Source organism: Amyelois transitella, chromosome 9, assembly GCF_032362555.1.
Source record: "Amyelois transitella isolate CPQ chromosome 9, ilAmyTran1.1, whole genome shotgun sequence".
Classification (NCBI taxonomy): domain Eukaryota; kingdom Metazoa; phylum Arthropoda; class Insecta; order Lepidoptera; family Pyralidae; genus Amyelois; species Amyelois transitella.
Window position 1 is genome coordinate 4,863,607 of NC_083512.1, and position 18,720 is coordinate 4,882,326.

Consider the following 18,720-nt stretch of genomic DNA (forward strand, 5'->3'; position numbering starts at 1 on the left):
GAGTACATACTTATTAGTATTACTATATTTAGTTTTTAAAAAAAACTTTATTTAGTTAGCTACTATATTTACTTACTAAATTTTGTACTACTTAGTTTCAGAAAATAAAATAATATATTAGTTAATTCCATGTAACTTCTAGAAAAAGATTATTTACTTTAGAAGGTCTAGTCATATCAATGCCAGTTTATTCGTTACAAACAAAAAGTACCTAAATACACTGCCCTAATGCAATATACCTAAACGACAACATAACGCAACAGTAAAACCTAAATAAAATCTGCCTTTTCTAAGATCTGCATTCATTTTCTTCTTGCAAATAAATATTGTATGAAGGAAGGACAGAACATGCATTCAGGCATTTCTAGACAAACAAAGACAAAGCGTTTCTCGCAAGGACAATCATAAAATGCAGTTTGAATTTGCAAGGCTATCTCAACCAATGCATTATATTGTCAAAGGTACGAAACTTAGTTTCGGGTTTTTTGAAAAGTGTTTGTTCATTATAAGGAAATGAAATTTTCAGTACAGTGAGCTCCAAAAAAAAACGTTATGACTGTTATAAGACTACGTTACTTTTTGTTTGTGACTACAAATATACTACAATCTTCACGGTGTTCTTCACTCGGCTAAGGAAAGAAACAAGTGGCAGGAAACTGTCCGCACCAAGATCATCTCGCAACTAGGGAATCACGACCCACAGCAATAAGAACAGCTGCAACCCGAGGAGCACTATTACACCAGAAAGTAAAATTATCCAACAACGTAGCTTATTCCATGGTTTTAACAAAACAAATTTAAAATGGCTTTTTCCGAGAATCTTAATAGAATCGTTTTAAATTACAGGGTACACTATTGCGAGTTAATCACATGGTTTTCAAGAATTCTAAAAGCGACTTTATTATTTAGTCTTCTATTTCTTTTGTGGTAAATTAGTAGCTACGTAAGGGTTACACAATCAAGTTTTCAAGTAGTGTTTACTTAAAAAATAGATACTTTTATTTCTACAAAATGACAATCCGTAGAGCCGTACGCTTTAGAATAAAAAACACTCCGTTTCTTCCTAATGGGTGTCGTAAAAAGCGACTAAAGATTTTGTCATGATTCAATATGGTTTTTTTTTTAATTTTATTTGTTTTATCAAATGGTAATTTTTGTAGAAAGGGTTTTTTTTGGAAATATCTCTAGCCTTCTGGGGTTGTTTGCCATATGATACAACTCAAACCAGAAGGCTATTGGATTTGCTTTAGATTCATGGGTGAGGTTCCCCTGCAAAATTGCTGAAGTCAGACATGAGTCGCTTCGTGCAAATACCTGACTTTTTTAAACCAAAATTATGGTTGATTACGTACACCAGTCTCAGGTGAGGATGTAACCGGGACACGCCAAAACTTATTAATTCATAGAACTGTGGTAGTCCAAGGAATAAGGTACCTACTCGATGTTCATAGGCATACCATAGGCATCTCTCCAGAAATGACGGAACGCAAACGGAACAATCTAATGGCAATGGTGATTAATTCATAATAATATTTTACATATTCAGTGAAAGATTGTACCCAGCCAGATTTCTTTAATTTTTAAAAAAAGATTTTATTTAAAAAAAGAAGTTCTAAGGACAATTTTCTCGCTTATGATGCACATGGTGATTAATAGTACAACAAAAAATCCAGTATTATTCAGCCAAACATAGCTGTAATTATTAAAATGTTAGGCCGTCACACCTAATTGAGAATTTTAAAGTGTATTGGACCAGCGTACATAAATTCATTACCTACCGTCGAATAACCCGTCTGATCAACATATTTTACTTTATATAGTGTTATGAGTAATATATACTTTGACAAAAGTAAATATTATGTCTGTTCGTATAAAAATATCAACACTGAAAACATTATTTTAAAGCGGTTCACTGCGTAGTGAAGTTTTTAACGGTGTCATTGAAATATGTGTGTGTATACTGCAATGACAACGTTAAAAACTTTATTGAACAGATACGAATCTATTGATTGGACGACCGTCGTCGTCATGTGTTATATTTTACTACTTTCGCAAGCCTACGGGCATCGTGTATTTATGAGGGTAGTCGGAAAGCCTTTCCGATAGTGTTCCAACTGTCCTGTGCCAATCTTTTACTGTTCAATGCCTTTTCTGAACGTGACATGATATGTCATGATCATAAAAAATATTTTATTCCAACATGGTAAGTCCATGCTGAGTTGATTTAAATATAATTTACCTACTGTGGACGACATGAAAATTGTGTTATTTTTATCAATCATAGAATTTATTTTTTGAATTTAGTTTTCTCCAAGTATACCGTTGACACGTTATTTGATTTTATAGTCACTTTTTATTAAAGTAAAAAATAAGTAGCTTTAGTCAGGCTTTGTATACTTTGTCAAGGAAAAGTAGGTAATTAATGTTTATTCTTATATCATTGTTTTGTTTTAAAACTGTAATGTACATAGGTTGAGTAAATTCATTCCAACCCGGTCCGCGATCGCACTAAGCAGGAAAAACATTCCTGTTTTCTGTATAAATGGCTCTCCCTGGATAAGTGCCATATTTCTTTCTCGCTCGTCTATTTTCTTTGTATGCATTTGTATTTTTACAGTAAGCTTCGCGGCATGAGACCACTGTCATTCGTGAATAATTCAACTCGTTCAGTCCTTGTTATGCAGTCTCACACTTATTAAAAAATGACAAAAACAAAATTGAAGCTAAGTTTACCAGCATGGCTTACCAGTCATGTATTATAATAATGCCAGCATTTTAATACCGAATAGAAATAGTCTCATACCTGCTTCTCTTCCCAAGTCTAAAAAATCAAAAAAGGGGAAGATTTACCTATAAATTTTGAATTCTTCTTATAGGCAATGGCTGGCAACTTGTCACTATCTGAGTATAAGCTGCCTATATAGCTACATAGCTATGTGTTTTTTAAGACTGTTTAAGGCGGTTGACGTGATATATGTATATATGTGAAAAACAAGTCCTATTCAGAAATAGGACGGTGTAAAAGCGAGTGATGAACGCGACATTGCATCGACGTTTATTTAGACACCTGCGTTTAAAAATAGTTCACAACATTGCGCATCAATGTTACAGCATAAAATATAAAGAGTACAGATTTAACACTTCTGCAGATTGATCTAGAAACTTGGACGAGTCCTAGAAAAATAAAGTAAAAGTAAATGCAGCGGCAGTAATGCGACTCGACCACCATCAAAACAAAACTCATTCACCATGTTAAAACAGCGGCTTCGTCCGTCTTAAATCAAAAATTGTACGTATTTATGCTCCAATCCGTAGCAACTTTGCACGGTTAAGGATTTTGGCTACTGTGGCGGCTCATTTAATTTTATTTTAAAATTGCCTGTATTCTTCTGTTCCCTCATTGGTTTAAACAAAATGGCGAGTGTCGACCGCTCATCCTACCGGCGCAAACCGGATCTCTCATTAGTAGCTATTACGCTTCTCAATCAAAACTGCTGGGAAGCTGGCTAACCGAGTTCTTAATTGCCAAACATTGTCGACGAAACTTCATTTCAGAGCTCCATTATATTTTCCACAAAGGATTTCATTTGCAGAAAGTGGTCTTGGTTTAAGTGCTATAATTTTCAAGTTAAGAACTCAAACAAGCGAATATAAAAGGAGTGTGAAGAAAAATGTTGAAATAGGAAGGCCTAGACAGCGTTCCTTGATACAATTGGGAACGTCCTGGTGAAAGTTCAGATCAAGAATTTCCTACACTGATAAGCTCGTATTGTATGAATGTAGATGAAGCGAAAGAAGTAGGTACATAAGAAACGTGGCAAGTGGAACGATGTAGTCTCTGCCAACCCCTTCGTAAAGAGGTGTGATTTTATGTATGTATGTTGGTATATTAAGCAGTTGAATGACATTTCTGACATAGTATTTATGGAACAGCTGTATGAAAAATAATGCGCAGTGATTCGTGGGATCATTTGACTTAATGCCAATACGTACCTGGCCACTTTCTATGACTACTACAGGAAATTCATTCTCGTTGCAGCCAAAAGTATGCCATGAACATGAGAATAGATTCGCGATTGATGCTCATTTTATTAATGACATCATCTTAGTCCCATGAAGTACTTGGCCATCCTTGACCGGTTGAAAGCGGCCAGCATCCAACTGTTAATGGCATTAAATAACATTTCTTTAACGACATTATTGTATTTAAACTCCATACAACTTCTTTATGAGAAATGCTTTGTATTTTTGGAATTTATTTCTTACCAATAGATACACTAGAATACTGGACTGTTTTGGCGCAGAGTTAAATTTGATCGCTAGAAATTACATAAGCTGATATTTTATAATATACTTGGATACCTGGAAGCTCCCACGGGAGCGATGTTCCTTGTTAAAATTTTATTAACAGTACACGTAACTGAGATTTGTAGAACTGTCTATTTCGAGCCTGAAGAATAGTGCATATTTTGTATTTAGGTACTTACCATGTTTTGAGCAAATAAATAATTAAAGAATTATTATCAGTGCTAGGTTAATTAAATACCCACTCGACATACATTCAAGGGATATAATAAGATAACAGAACGGGTAGTAATTGGCACACATTGAAAAGTAAACAAAACAGTCTGTCTGTTTGTTCTTATAAAAGGCAATTGCCTGAAATAACAAACGCGGCGTACCTTCATTAAAAGAAGCGTGCTTACTATTCCCACGGTCCACTTTTCTTTCACATATAATGAGGGTTTAGTTTTCAAAGAAGAGAACAATAAAAATAGACATTACAAAAAAAACCGCTAATTCTATTAAGAAGTTGAATGGTTTGTAATAAAATAATTGCCAAATTTAAAGGTTTATTGCATTTCGCAACAATTAACAACAGAAAACATACGTAACTTAACAACAAGCGTTGAGGCGATACATGAGTACTTAACTACGTTTAGTCTTATTAATAGTTCTGTGTCGTAACTAAAATCAATATTATCTTTAACACGAATTATGTCACTGTTGTTGTAAAATAACATATAGCCATAAAAACTAGCAATCTATTAAAAGTGTGACATAGACTTGCAATATATAGTATATAGAAAGTTTTATATACTATAAGTATATAAAACTTTCTATATACTATATATTGCAAGTCTATGTCATAAAAGTTTTATATACTTATAGTATATAAAACCTTCCATAACCGATATTACCGGTTCAAGTTTCTATAGTTACGTATTCTGAACGCACATTTCAACACAAATTTCGCCAAATTTGGCGTTCTCCAGGGGAATCCTACCAAGCAGCGAATTTAATCTATGTACAAACTCGCCCCAGCTTTGCAATACTCCAGCCGTTGCAAAGAAACAAAGAAATTCAGCTATTCAAAGTAAAAAACTTGAATTAAAAAATGTAACAAGTATGAAACTCGTCAACTTTGCATAAACAAAGAAGATTTATACAGCCGCGTTGTGACTTCACAAATAAATTTTACTTTGCACCAATTTGTCGCGAGTGTCCCATTCAAACCATTATCATTTTAATGAAGAAATATACATATTGAATTACAACCTACAATCGCTGTGGCGTGTGGAGTAGTCGTCCTCACTTCATAATTACGAGTACTTAAGTACACCTTGAAACACAATGAACAGATTAATACATTACCTACCTTTCACGATTTTTCGATCGATTTAGATACAATACTTTGTATAATTTGATGGCTTGCCAGAAAAACATTATATCGGACCTAGGCGTATTTCAATACACTTAAAAATAACAACAACAACACGTGTCACGTTTTTATCTCCCTTGCGTGGTAGGCAGAGCCAATAGTAACAAGACTCAAAGGCCATAAGTGAGATTCAGAGATAGATATTATATAAGTCTTTAAATAGTCCATCTACCTACCTCTACTTAGGAATAAGTCGCAAATAATAAGTTAAAAAAAAAATACCTGCATCTTACTGTAGATTTCAGTGGAAAGCTCAGCTTTCTTTTGTTTGCTTTATCAAAGTCTCGGTAAACAGCCCGCGGAACCATTTTGGCATGAATAGAATCTTCTTTTACACGCTGGTGTACAGAAAACACAAATCTTAAGACTCTTTTATACAAACAAGAGGTAAAGTTATATTTTCTTTTATACTAGTATACGTCTATATACGTCTCGAATCTAATTACTTTGGCAATATTCCATCAAAATTCAATGTATCTTCTGAAAATGAAAATACATATATTGTATAAAAACTTGTGAGCATATAAATTTTATGTGTCATGGTTCATTTACCCATGAATGTTAATCAACTTACTAATAAGAATTTTAAAAAATCGTATGAACCCGAATATTTTTATAAGTATAATGTGTATTCATACAAATTTTCATCAAAATCGGTTCAGCGGTATTTAGTATTATAATATTAGTAGAATAGAAAGTAGGCATAATATTATTATATTACCTTACAATACATTACATCAATACTGCAAATTATGCCTAACCAGCTTCTATTGTCTATAAATTTTAAAGAATGAGATCTGGAGTACTCGGCCAAACCTGATTTGAATATCTCGAGGGAGGCGTCAAAGCACGTCCTATCGCATAGCGAAGCTTAATTACGAAATGCTTTGGATTTTTTAATTCAACGAAATTATCTGTGTTTTTATTTTCAGTATAACTTCATGCCCTACTTTCCGTTACAGGGTTTACTGTATACCAACATGTAGTAAGTACTGGATACTCCATTAATTAACTACATGTGAGATATGCCGCTGGGAGCAAGGACTTTTTTTAGGTCTTATATTTATAAACATGTGGGTTTTCACTTTATTTTTGCAACCCAATTTGGTTTTGATTAAGCAGATCAATAACATAAGGTTAAGGTTCCCTTAGTTTTCCATTTTAATTTAAACTCCAAGGTTACTTTCGTAGTGACTACCAAGGATATTGTTCCTTCGCTTAAATTAATTACCTAGTATATGAAATGTATAAAATGAAGAATAATGTTCCATTTTCTAAACTAATTGCGGTTGTCTATCAGGTACTAGACCAACCTAGGCAAACTAGTAATTTTCATAACATATATATATAAAGTAGAGACAGTAATGTACAAGTAGCATATATCACTCACTTGATATCGATCTGAAAGGTCTTTCAACTCGGTATAAAAAGAACTAGTGGTTACGGAATGTTGGCTTGCATGATCATTTATTCAATGTTTTCTAACGAATGTTTTAGGTACCTACCTACTTATTTTTATTTTATGTTAGCTTTTCTACGCGGTTTTACTCGTGTGTATATTGTAATCTATGTGTTATTTTGCTGTCTGAGCTGTATTCCTATCAAGTTTCATCTAAATCCATAGAATAATTTTACTGTTTTAAATTTAAAAAGGCTCTTTAAATTTTTTATTCATTATATGAATTGAAATGGTAGTAACATTTCTGTATCTAAAAGGTAAGTAAGAAGTTGAAACCGTATATTCATTTATCAATGAAGTTGGTGAATATAGATAGTTTACGAATCTCCCGCATTAAACAAAACCAAATGAAGATAGCTTAAGCATACAAATTTGATTCACAATGGATTATCCGGATAAAACGATTAAGTGCCATCAATTTGGGGGAATCGATTGGTAAAAGCCTCGTAAACTGGCTTTAGGGGTGGTTGGCGTTGGTGACGGTATCCTGTGCAAGTTATGTGGCCAGTTACGACGGCAACTAAGAGAATGAGATCTATATTTCTATATTAATTTATACAGATATAAAGTTTGTGGTGCCGTGTGGTTCCCAGCACCAATACAAAAAGAATTTTAAAGAATAGGACCACTCTATCTCTTTCCCATGGATGTCGTAAAAGGCGACTAAGGGATAGGCTTAAAAACTTGGGATTCTTTTTTAGGCGTTGGGTTAGCAACCTGTCGCTATTTGAATCCCAATTCTATCTTTAAGCCAAATAGCTGAACGTGGCCATTCAGTCTTTTCAAGACTGTTGGCTCTGTCTGTGGTGTCTGCAAGGGATATAGAGATAACCATATGTATGTATGTATGTATAAAATTTGTAATGTAATTGATTGATTGTATGTAAAGGCTAATTTTGTAAGTACCCAGCTTGGTCCTATAAATTCTTCCACCGTCAAAAAGGTACTTTTTCTGCGGGCTGTAATAGGCTGTAAATACTACGAGCAAGACTAGTGCTCCATCACGGGATTCGTGATGGATCACTAGTCTTCTTATAAATTTATAAAATCTACCATATTATTTTTGCGAGGGACGTATGTCGCCACCTATATGACATTATCAGAAACTTCATACAGATCATTCAATGTACAGAATGAAAAATTCTGTACTTAATTAATATTAAGAAATTTCGTAAGGCAGAAAAAGATTTCACAGCATGGTTGGATATACATACATACGTACATATCCCAAACAGAATTGAGATTCAAATAGTGCCAGGTTGCTAGCCCATCGCCTAAAAGTAGAATCCCAAGTTTGTAAGTATATCCCTATTGGCCTTTCAGTCTTATCAAGACTGTTGGCTTTGTCTACCCCGCAAGGGATATAGACATGACTATATGTATGTATGTAAAAATATACATTCAATAAGTTTATATTCTTTACCTAAGCAAAACAGCAGAAAGAATAAGAGAATGAAAGCCGAACTTCCTTCCTGCTTTATAAAAAGCACGTAAATTCGTTAACAAACAATTCTCCACGTCTGTAGTCACATATGAGATGATATATATGGCTTATACTGTCACGGGGTCGGTCGAAATAATCCGAGGCATTCCAACTTCATAATTACAAACATGAAGGGCCCGGGAAGCTATTTCCATAAAAAGCGACGCGTTGATGTAATTAGCCTAAATCTCAAATGTTACTGTCGACATTATCTTCAGAGATTAGATTTGCATACGTTAAATAGCTTAATTCTATCTTAAATACAAATAAATAAAATACTTATATGTTTGTTAGTATTTAACAAAAACGTAGTAAACTGACTTGGAATTATGCCGTGAGATAACTTATACTTACATCATAATTACACATACCTTGCCTATACGTACAAATTTCAACGCGAGTAAAGGTATTTTATTAGAATAAAGACCAATAAATTGACATACGAAATAGGAATGAGTATATCAAAACAACACAGCAGAAAATGAGACACCTATGTTATTTCCGTCGCTTAAGAATAGAACCACTTCATGTCTTTCCCATTGATGTCGTAAAAGACGACTAAGGAAAAGGCTTATAAACTTAGGATTTGTCGCCTACAAGACAAATCCTAAGTTTATAAGCCTTTTCCTTTGCTAGCTATTCTAATCTCAATCGATCGGCAAATGACAAATTCTTATTAAATTAACTGTCAACTTTTTTGAATGCAAAATAACCAAAGAGGACAAGATTTTGTAACAAATATAATTTACATAAAGCGACACAGGAGCGCTTTGTGTACAAGCAAGCAAGCTTTGATCAACAATATGCAATATCGTTGTCTACACAGACACGTCGAATCCAACTTGTAGAATAAGATATATAGGTATATTATTAGTGCCTCTCAAAGCGTTTTCTAAATTGCATTGTCAGCGGTTAAGTTCAAAGATCGTACTGAAAAAAACATAATAACTATGTAATGATACCAAATTTCTTTACATTCTGTGAAGAAATTTAACAAAGTTTATACCCTCGGCTGCGCAGCTGAATGAACAAACATACATATTTACATAAAAACACGTCTTTATCACTTTACCTTCTTTCTTCAGTCTTTACAAGACTGTTGGCTCTGTCTACCCCGCAAGGGATATAGACGTGACCATGTTTATGTACGTATCACTTTACTAATACCTACAATAAGTACCTACTACACAACCGAATGTTTGTGTATCTCTCTATTATTCGCCTCTTTTTAATTTAAAGAAGAATTTTTATGAATATATGATACTTGTCGTAATTTAGTCAACACTTGAATACAATGCTTACATTTTCTAACGAATAAATAAAACTTAATTTCTTCAGAGGCAAGGTCTCGTCTCTAGAATCGTTACTTTCATTAGATATACAAAGATATACTTTTAATTAACTCGTTTCCTTCATATCTAGCTGGAAACAAAAACAACAGTAAGCATTGCGGAGGGCACTTGGAAATTCTAATTTAATTTTTCTCATAAAATGAGTTGAAAATAGCTCACTTGCTTGGTGAAATACATTTACATAGAAGGAAGGTCCCTCGTCGTTATGAAGGCACAAATGGATACAATGAGAGGCTATAAAACAGCTCCAGCCACATTTGAGCACCCAGGGAATCATTTACGTTCCACATGCAACTGAGATTACCTACTCACGTAATCAAAGATTGTGTGTTGTGTAGTGGTGCTGCTGTGTATGCTTATTTTCCTTTATGCTATAATGTTACTTACCTAATCACTAAATAGGAAGAAACTATCGTACTCCATGCAGGGTTTTAAAATCCCGACAATGAGTGATATATATTATATGTCTAAAATTTACACAGAGCCAAGAATCTCAAAAAGACTGAAGGGCCACAAGCAGTTGTATTGTATATTGAATACAATAACTGCTTGTGGCCTTTCAGTCTTTTTGATATTCTTGGCTCTGTCTACCCCGTAAGAAATAAAGACGTGATAACATTGTATGCAATACATTACCGAAAATTTAAAAGCGCTGGAGCGGAAAGATCGTTTGAATAATTCCTGTTCCTAGTTCCGTTAAAATAACTACGTGAGGATGATCCCAATGGCATCAGATTTTGCTCCAGTCTGCTTTCGTCTCACTCCAGTAGCTCAGAAAATCGATTCTTCCTTGCTGGGGGTGTGGCTTTAGTTCCTAACTTTAAACATAAATCTACGACTACTTTGTTACATAACAATTTTAAACTTAAGTTAGCTGATTGTCACTGGAATTCAATACGATTTTGGCGTAAAGTGTATTTTGAAGCTTTTCAAATAAATATCTTATATTTTAGACATATAATATAAATATTCGAATTCTCGTTTTCGAAAGGTGTTCAGGAAATCCTCGCTGTACCGAGAAATAATATTACGTGATTTTGTTAGTACATAAAAATAAAAACCGGTAAATTGCGAGAAGACTCGCGCACGAAGGGTTTTTTCAAGTTTCTACCTGTTCATCAAAATCGACCAAAAATTGCTTAAAAATTTTGTCTGTTGTATGGAAGCACCTCTTTGATATTTTTTTTACTGTTATTTTATTATTTATTTCAATTTTTTTTTTGTAAATATTTTGTAAAATGTGTATTTTGTAAAAATTTGTTGTTAAAGGGGCAACAGATAAACTTACATAATTTTTGAATATTTCAATTAAAAACTTCACGGTTTATGAGATAGAGCTTGATGACAGACAGACGGACAGACAGATATCGAAGACTTAATAATAGAGTCCCGTTTAGGGGTTACCTTTTAGGTATGGAACTCTTTAAATCAAGCATTTAATTTGCTAAATAATAAAGTCAACTGTAGTAAGTAAATCAAGAAGCAAGAAGGGTTTATCCTTTTACGTTATCAGTTGCATTGCTTTATCTTAAATGTAACTTTTAAAATATTCTCATTCGATACCACTTTTCCCCGGATACCTTTTCAAACGAAAATCCAGAGAGATCTTTAAATTCGCTTTTCCTGAAAGCAACATAAGTTTTGTACCGTCGAGCAAGACCAATGTTTTATCACCGCACCGCTAACCGCCAATTGATATCGTTTCACAATAGGAGAAGCCTTTTTTTGAGAATATTACTTAATGAATTTATAACCATAATTTTTTTCTTATCCCATATAGACGTATAAAACATTTATCGTCCTGACATGCATCGACCACGGCTGTGAAGTCCCGTGGGAAACTAACCAGCGGGCTTATTTACGAACGTTGCCAAGTCAGTACAGGGCTTGGTAGAGTTTCATCTACCTTCTCTCTCGAACTTTGAGGATAACAAAAAGATAGAAAGAGAGAGAAGATAAAACATGTGCCTTGTCAACGTTCGTATTCACGAACGTTGACAAGGCACATGTTTTATCTTCTAACTAATATATCAATCTATTCAGATTGATATATTAGTTAGTACTCTACAACTAACAGTGCTATTTATCACCCATTACCGAGCTATAACTTACATACATTCAGTTCTATTTGCGTTCACTACAACTGTGAGATATGCTGTTAATTTGCCTAGTTTCAATAATACCATGCAAAATAGGGTAGAAAGTGGTGTAAGAAGACGTTCCCTAGGCTCCGAAGCAAAACAGGCAAATACTAACGAACAAATGTGAGAGACGTTTATTTAATTATTAACATCACAGTACAAACATAATAATGGTATAATGGACGGATTTAATTCTAAGTGAATTATTTATCAGTCAATTGGGTTAATTGAAGTATTGTTGTAGGGGTAGGTTTAACATCTTAATGCACAGTACTGCATTTATCATGTTACTACGATCGCTCTTGATGTGATCCTGAATAATGATGATTTGGAAATGTTAATTTGGAATATATGTTTCTTAAGAACCTTTAAGAGGAGACAAGACTAAAGATGAGATTTTTCGTATGTCGCGGGCGGAACAATGCAAGACAGTACGTAATCATGTAACGACCCGCGATATATTAAAAACGTCTATACCCAAATCGACAAAAATCTGTACATCTTTATTATAAGTTTGTATCAATGACAACGATAATTATTTATTTAAACACATCTCAAATTGAATGAATCGCCAAATATTTGCTTATTTCTCACGCGTTGTCCAGCTGTATGAAGAACGTGTTTTGATGAATTGTTGTTTTACAGCCGCTTTACAACTTCCCTCATTAGTCGAGAGGAAACAATTATCTGTTAACGATTCCCCTTTGTTTACAAGGAGAATAAATAGGGTTAAAAGCGCACCGGCAACGCAAATTAAGTGGTAATTAGTTAACTCTTGGAGGCTGCGTAATGGGTGCTGTTTTGATACAGTGCTTATGCAGCAAATACTACATACTATATAGGAGGTATAATAATGAATTAATGTATAAACAAATAAAGCGAAGGAAAGCGAAGCGAGGTATATTTGACAACCAGATGGGTTAATGATTTAATGTACAGTGATAGCAAGAATTGAATTACGGAGAAGAAGGCTTCTGGCCCACAATGGGTTATTGGAGGCTTTTTATTATAATAAATATGACTCTCTCTCATCTTCGCGTGTGTTCCCAGTTGCACCCTCCGCCACAGTACCTCGGGATCCGCTTTTCGACATTTTTCTTTCCACTTTGATGATAATAAATGAATAAACACATATATATACTTTTTACATTATTGAGTTAATTCCAAAGTAAGTTCAAGACAACAATATATTAATATCGAAGATAGATGTATGACAAGATTTTAAATAAAGATGTACCCACATTATTTGATAAAAAGATGTACATTTGCGTTATTTTTTGCTTTTACGTTGTACCTAAGCTATATAATTCTTTATTTATCTATTCTATTAATAAGACATCTAGCTAAAAATGATCTTCAACTCTTGTGGTTGGCTTTGTCTATCCCGTGAGAGATGAAGGTTACATCTATGTAGTATTAAAACTTCAGCAATTTTACGTAACATGTACTATAGAGCTCTCGACTGCGGCTTCTGAAATTACGTACTGCGAAAGAAACCTTCTGAATAAGGCATAACGATCCGAGAACATGATGAAAGGCTGGAGCCTAATGAATAATAATTGTTGGAGGCAAGCAATGTCACCCTTCTTGGGAAGATGATTTCTGTACTGACATATATATAGGTTTTCCGTACTTTCCTGTCGTATATCTTCTGGAAAAAAAATACCCTTATCAAGAAGAAGGTTGTGCAAATATGTTCCTTTAAATTAACAAGATTTCAATAATACCACGATAAACATAAATATAATCTAAAAATATTTTTACAGTACTTATTCAGGTAGCTTACGTAATTCTGGGTAAACTATCTGAGAGAGAAAACCAACAGCCATATATGCTAGCGAAGCCGCCTGCAAAAGCTAGTATAAAATAAATATAGCTTCCATGTTGATCTTGTAAAAAGGATAAATCATAGGAAGAGTGTGCCAGCTGCTACTCTTCTCACTAATAACTGTACGGAATGAAACTTTCTGAATAGCTATAGAATAGAAATAACTGAAAATGTTATTTTCTTTCCTTTTTTTTATTAAGTATAAACATTTTATTTCTAACCAGTGCTCCAAATGGAAGCTCTGGTAAAAAAAAAACTAGTGCATTACTAAATACAATCGACATTTACCATTTCGCCGCGACCTGTGGATATAATGGCCGAAATCGATACCGCGTACTATTTTCAACCACTCGGATGTAAGTTTCGTTCAAGGCTTTATTTTCTGTACCCACCACGCCATGTCAACCTATTGCCATTAAAATATTGTCGCAGGAGTCATTTTGGAATTAATTTTGTAATTATTTTGTTGCAGGTACGATAAAAAATTCCATAACAATAAGGTACGAAGGATGACATGCAATCATACTTTCTCCCTGAAAAGAGTAAGAAGAGCTCAGGGTCCAAAGAGACCCTAGAATGTGTAAGCCTAACGAACACTGTTATCTATGTTAATTTTCGTCAGTCAAACACGTCGAGTTTCTACTCCTGGATATTCGGATTTCAATTTCAAGATGAATTTCAGATTTCAAAATGAATATTCAGTGACATGATTTTGCTTGACAAAGCATTCGGTCTGCTTTCATTAATTCGTCATATGAAAGTATCAGAATTTCGAACTTTTAAAAAAGGTTATTGACCACAAAGGCTCTTTCTAGGCAAGATCTTTATAAATAATATCTCTTTTACCGTTTCGTTTGCCACATGTCAACTCAAATATGCAATTGGGTTTAAAAAATAATGCTCTATTTATTTCAAACTTTACCACCATCATCTTGGCTTTTTAGTCCCATCGTGGATATTTCTCACCATGACTTAGACCTAGAATGAGGTGGTATACATTTGATATTTCTAGAAACTACTAAGTTCATCATAATAACTAACTCTGTTTCTGAGAACCTAACCTTACATTTACATACAAAAGTACTTACCCTATTCTCATAAATTTAATGCAACTGGATTATTCAGCTCGACGCTCTCTCTCCAGCGCTGTCTGGCGTCTGCATTTACACCGTTTTTGTCATAATTATGTGTTTTACAGCCCTTTCATGTGGCGTCAGCTCGGTAAGAGAATTAACGAGCATTGCGGAGGTCAGGGCGAAATTTATTCATATTTTTCAAGACTGGTTAGTTGGATACAGTGGATAGTCAACTCATCGTGTCCTTGTAAAGAAATTAAAAATATTATTTAATTTAAGAGTTTCCTCCCTGAATTTCACCTTCAAAGGGAAATTATATTCGGCGTACAATTTCACAAAATGAGTAACTTAGTTTAAGGATTTATTTTTAGTTTGGTTTACATAGGTAGTGTCCTCAGCTATCTAATGTCGCCTTTTCTCAACAATACTTATATAATTATTAAAAAAATATATGTGCTTTATAAATAACCAACAAATGTGCTTCAGGCGCGCTGCCACGCGGTAGTTTTATCCGGCTCTGTCTGGCCAACTAATGAAACGAGTAGGATTTCTTACGTTATTATCACAATTAAAGATAATAATACATTTAAACAAATAAGGATATAAAACCAGAGGAACCAACAAATGCCACGTCCTATTGCATAACTTCGCATCTCCGTTCGCCCCGGGCACGCTGCCCCGCGGTTTCTTTGTCCGGCCCGGGCTGGCCAACTAATGAAACGGACAGGATTTCTACCGTTTTATTACCACATTTCATTTCTAACATTAAACAGATAAGTTTTTTCTTTAAAACCAAAAGAAATGTCGTATCCTTTAACCGTTTCTTCGAGAAACAAAAAGACGCCACTACATGAACAGAAATCTTAAAAAATAATGGTCAGTTTTTTTGTGGTGGCATTGAATTTGTACACCAAAAAAATTTGTTATGTCGAATTATTTTTATTTATCCGTCATAATATTAAGAGAATAAAATATATATAAAAGTTAGGGTAGATTATACATAAAAGGTAGGATAGGTTAAGAACTTTTTTACAATCCTCCAAACTCGCGCTTTTATACTACAACTACTACCATATTTATTATATGACTATACCGCAAATAACAGCCAACAGCTAGGGTAATTAGTCACTACAAATTGCCGCTGTGGACTAACATTTGGTAGAGAATGCTCCATTGTGCACCACGGCTTACATTATGCCTGACTATATCACTAATCTGTTTAGCCCGCGCTGTTTACTAAGCCCATTCAAATTAAATTATTCAGCCAAGTTATCTCTATATGAAGCGAGCCAATAACTAAGAGGGCCTAAATACTGTATTCTAAATACATAAATGAGGACACTGAGTGACTGTCCCTGAACCGTTGGGTCTAGAGATTTTAAATTGGGCATGTAGGTTTCTTATATGGTCTAGAGGTACATTTAGAGGATTTTCTGAAATTTTCACGGAAACAGAAATTAATGGAACGCTGCGGGCTTCTTCTAGTTTCATATAACTTGACTACCTATTTCCTGCAACTTCGTTTATGATTTTCTTTGATTTCACCCTATTCCAGGGCGATGTTTAATTTCTTACGTTTGTAAAAAAACTTTCAAAAGTAAATTGCTCACATTCAATATCTTTTGTATTTCACTACATAGTATAAAACAAAGTCGCTATTTTAGTCTGTTTGTCTGTATGCTTAAATCTTTAAAATTACGCAACGGATTTTTGATGCGGTTTTTTGTAACAGGTAGAGTGATTCAAGAAGGTTTATATGTATAATAACATTTATAATTTTGCACCCGTGCGAAGCCGGGCCGGGTCGCTAGTATATTATAATTGCAAAAATCTGTCTGTCTGTTGCGCTTTGAAGGATAAACTTTAAAAGAAATCAACCGCCAATACCCTGGGAATTGGGGGTAGACTTTACTATGAATGAATTTCACGCGGGCGAAGCCTGGTGGTTACTCGTATAAACATAACTTAGATACAACATACTTACAGTCTTAGCGAGGATTTTTATGAAGTTTTGTACAACTTTTTTTAAGTGTATAAATAAACAGAGACTTGGGACTTATCTACATGCTACAACAAACGTGGTACTTAAAACTTCTTGTTGTCAACTCAGAAAGTTGTAAGAAAAACTGTTCAAAGCCCTTCTTTCTTCAAAGCTTTATTCATAGAATTTTTAATACGTTTTTTTTTATAAGCAACAATTTTTGTTTTGCTAAACGGTAAACATTAATGTTATATTTACATAGGTAAAGTAACTGAGTCTTACATGCTTTCCAGTCTCAAGTATATATGAAAGGAGTTGTGTGATGGAGTAATTTACTACCTATTTTAATTGTTTTTTTTAACTAATATTAATATTTCTATACATAATATATTACAAGAAGATATCCAGTAACGTCGTTTTGCAACTATACAAGTGAGTGAAGATTGGGAAATTTTTCGACCTCAAAATTTTTTACAATTATCTCCATGATAAAGTTACATTACAAACAGTTTAGTTACTACTTTTGTATTACCAAAATATATCCTTTAACCTTTGTTGGTTTTTAATTATATATCGACGGACATTCAACCACAAGAACTTATTTATTTGTACAACAAATTGTTATCTCGTAAACCTATTGATTGGCGCGTTTCGTTTTAATTAGTCAATGATTATGGTCGAACCATTTGTTAAATGGTGCATGCAAATTGCTAATTTAACACAATTAACAGCGAAACTGCTGTTTAAATTGTAGATCGGTAAATATTTATACTATGCGGTACTGTCATCATATACAGTCGTATACAGAGAAACATAAGCGATAGTAAATAGAGGATAGACGGCTCAGGATACCAGCTTTAGTATAATATAGCTTTAATATATTATATTATATATATATTTAAAGTATAGCATAGCTATAGAATAACTACCTATGGTAATTATCCCATCCATGAATGCCGTATAAATATTTGCAAATATTGTTAATTGACGTCCGGTGAAATTCTGCAATGTAATACTAGTCTATACTAAGTACGTACTTATAATAATTTTGTTGCTCGAAATATTGGATGTGCACTTTCGTCACCACCATACGTCAGAGACAACAATTCATACATATAATCACGTCTATTCCTTGCGGGGTAGACAGAGCTAACAGTATCGAAAAGCTGATAGGCCACGTTCAGCTGTTTGGATAGTATTGAGACTCAAATAGTGACAGGTTGCTAGCCCATCGCTTAAAAAAAGAATCCCAAGTTGTTATGTGGATTTCGTATAATTTATTGTTTTAAATGGCAAAAGTAAGAATTGTAGTGCCGTGTGGTTCTCGGCTCCATCTATTTCCAATGGACATAAGGCAACTAAGAGATAGGCTTATACTATACCCTAGTTACTAGTTCTACATTCTTGCTTTTACATTTAAAACAATAATAAAATATATACCCATAAATTATCTAATATTAAAAAACAGTTATGTAGCCGCCTTGATTTAAACGGGAATTTCGATAAAAAAAAGCATAGAACAAAAAGCTTCTAATTAATATCTCCCATTTCGAACAATGTAAAAGAGAATCATTCCATAAATTCGAAGTTCCCTTAATTTCGCAACGGCAACCCAACTCATTTTCCCCTGCCCAGAAAATAAAATATGGGCAATTACGTTTTAATAACAACGACAAGG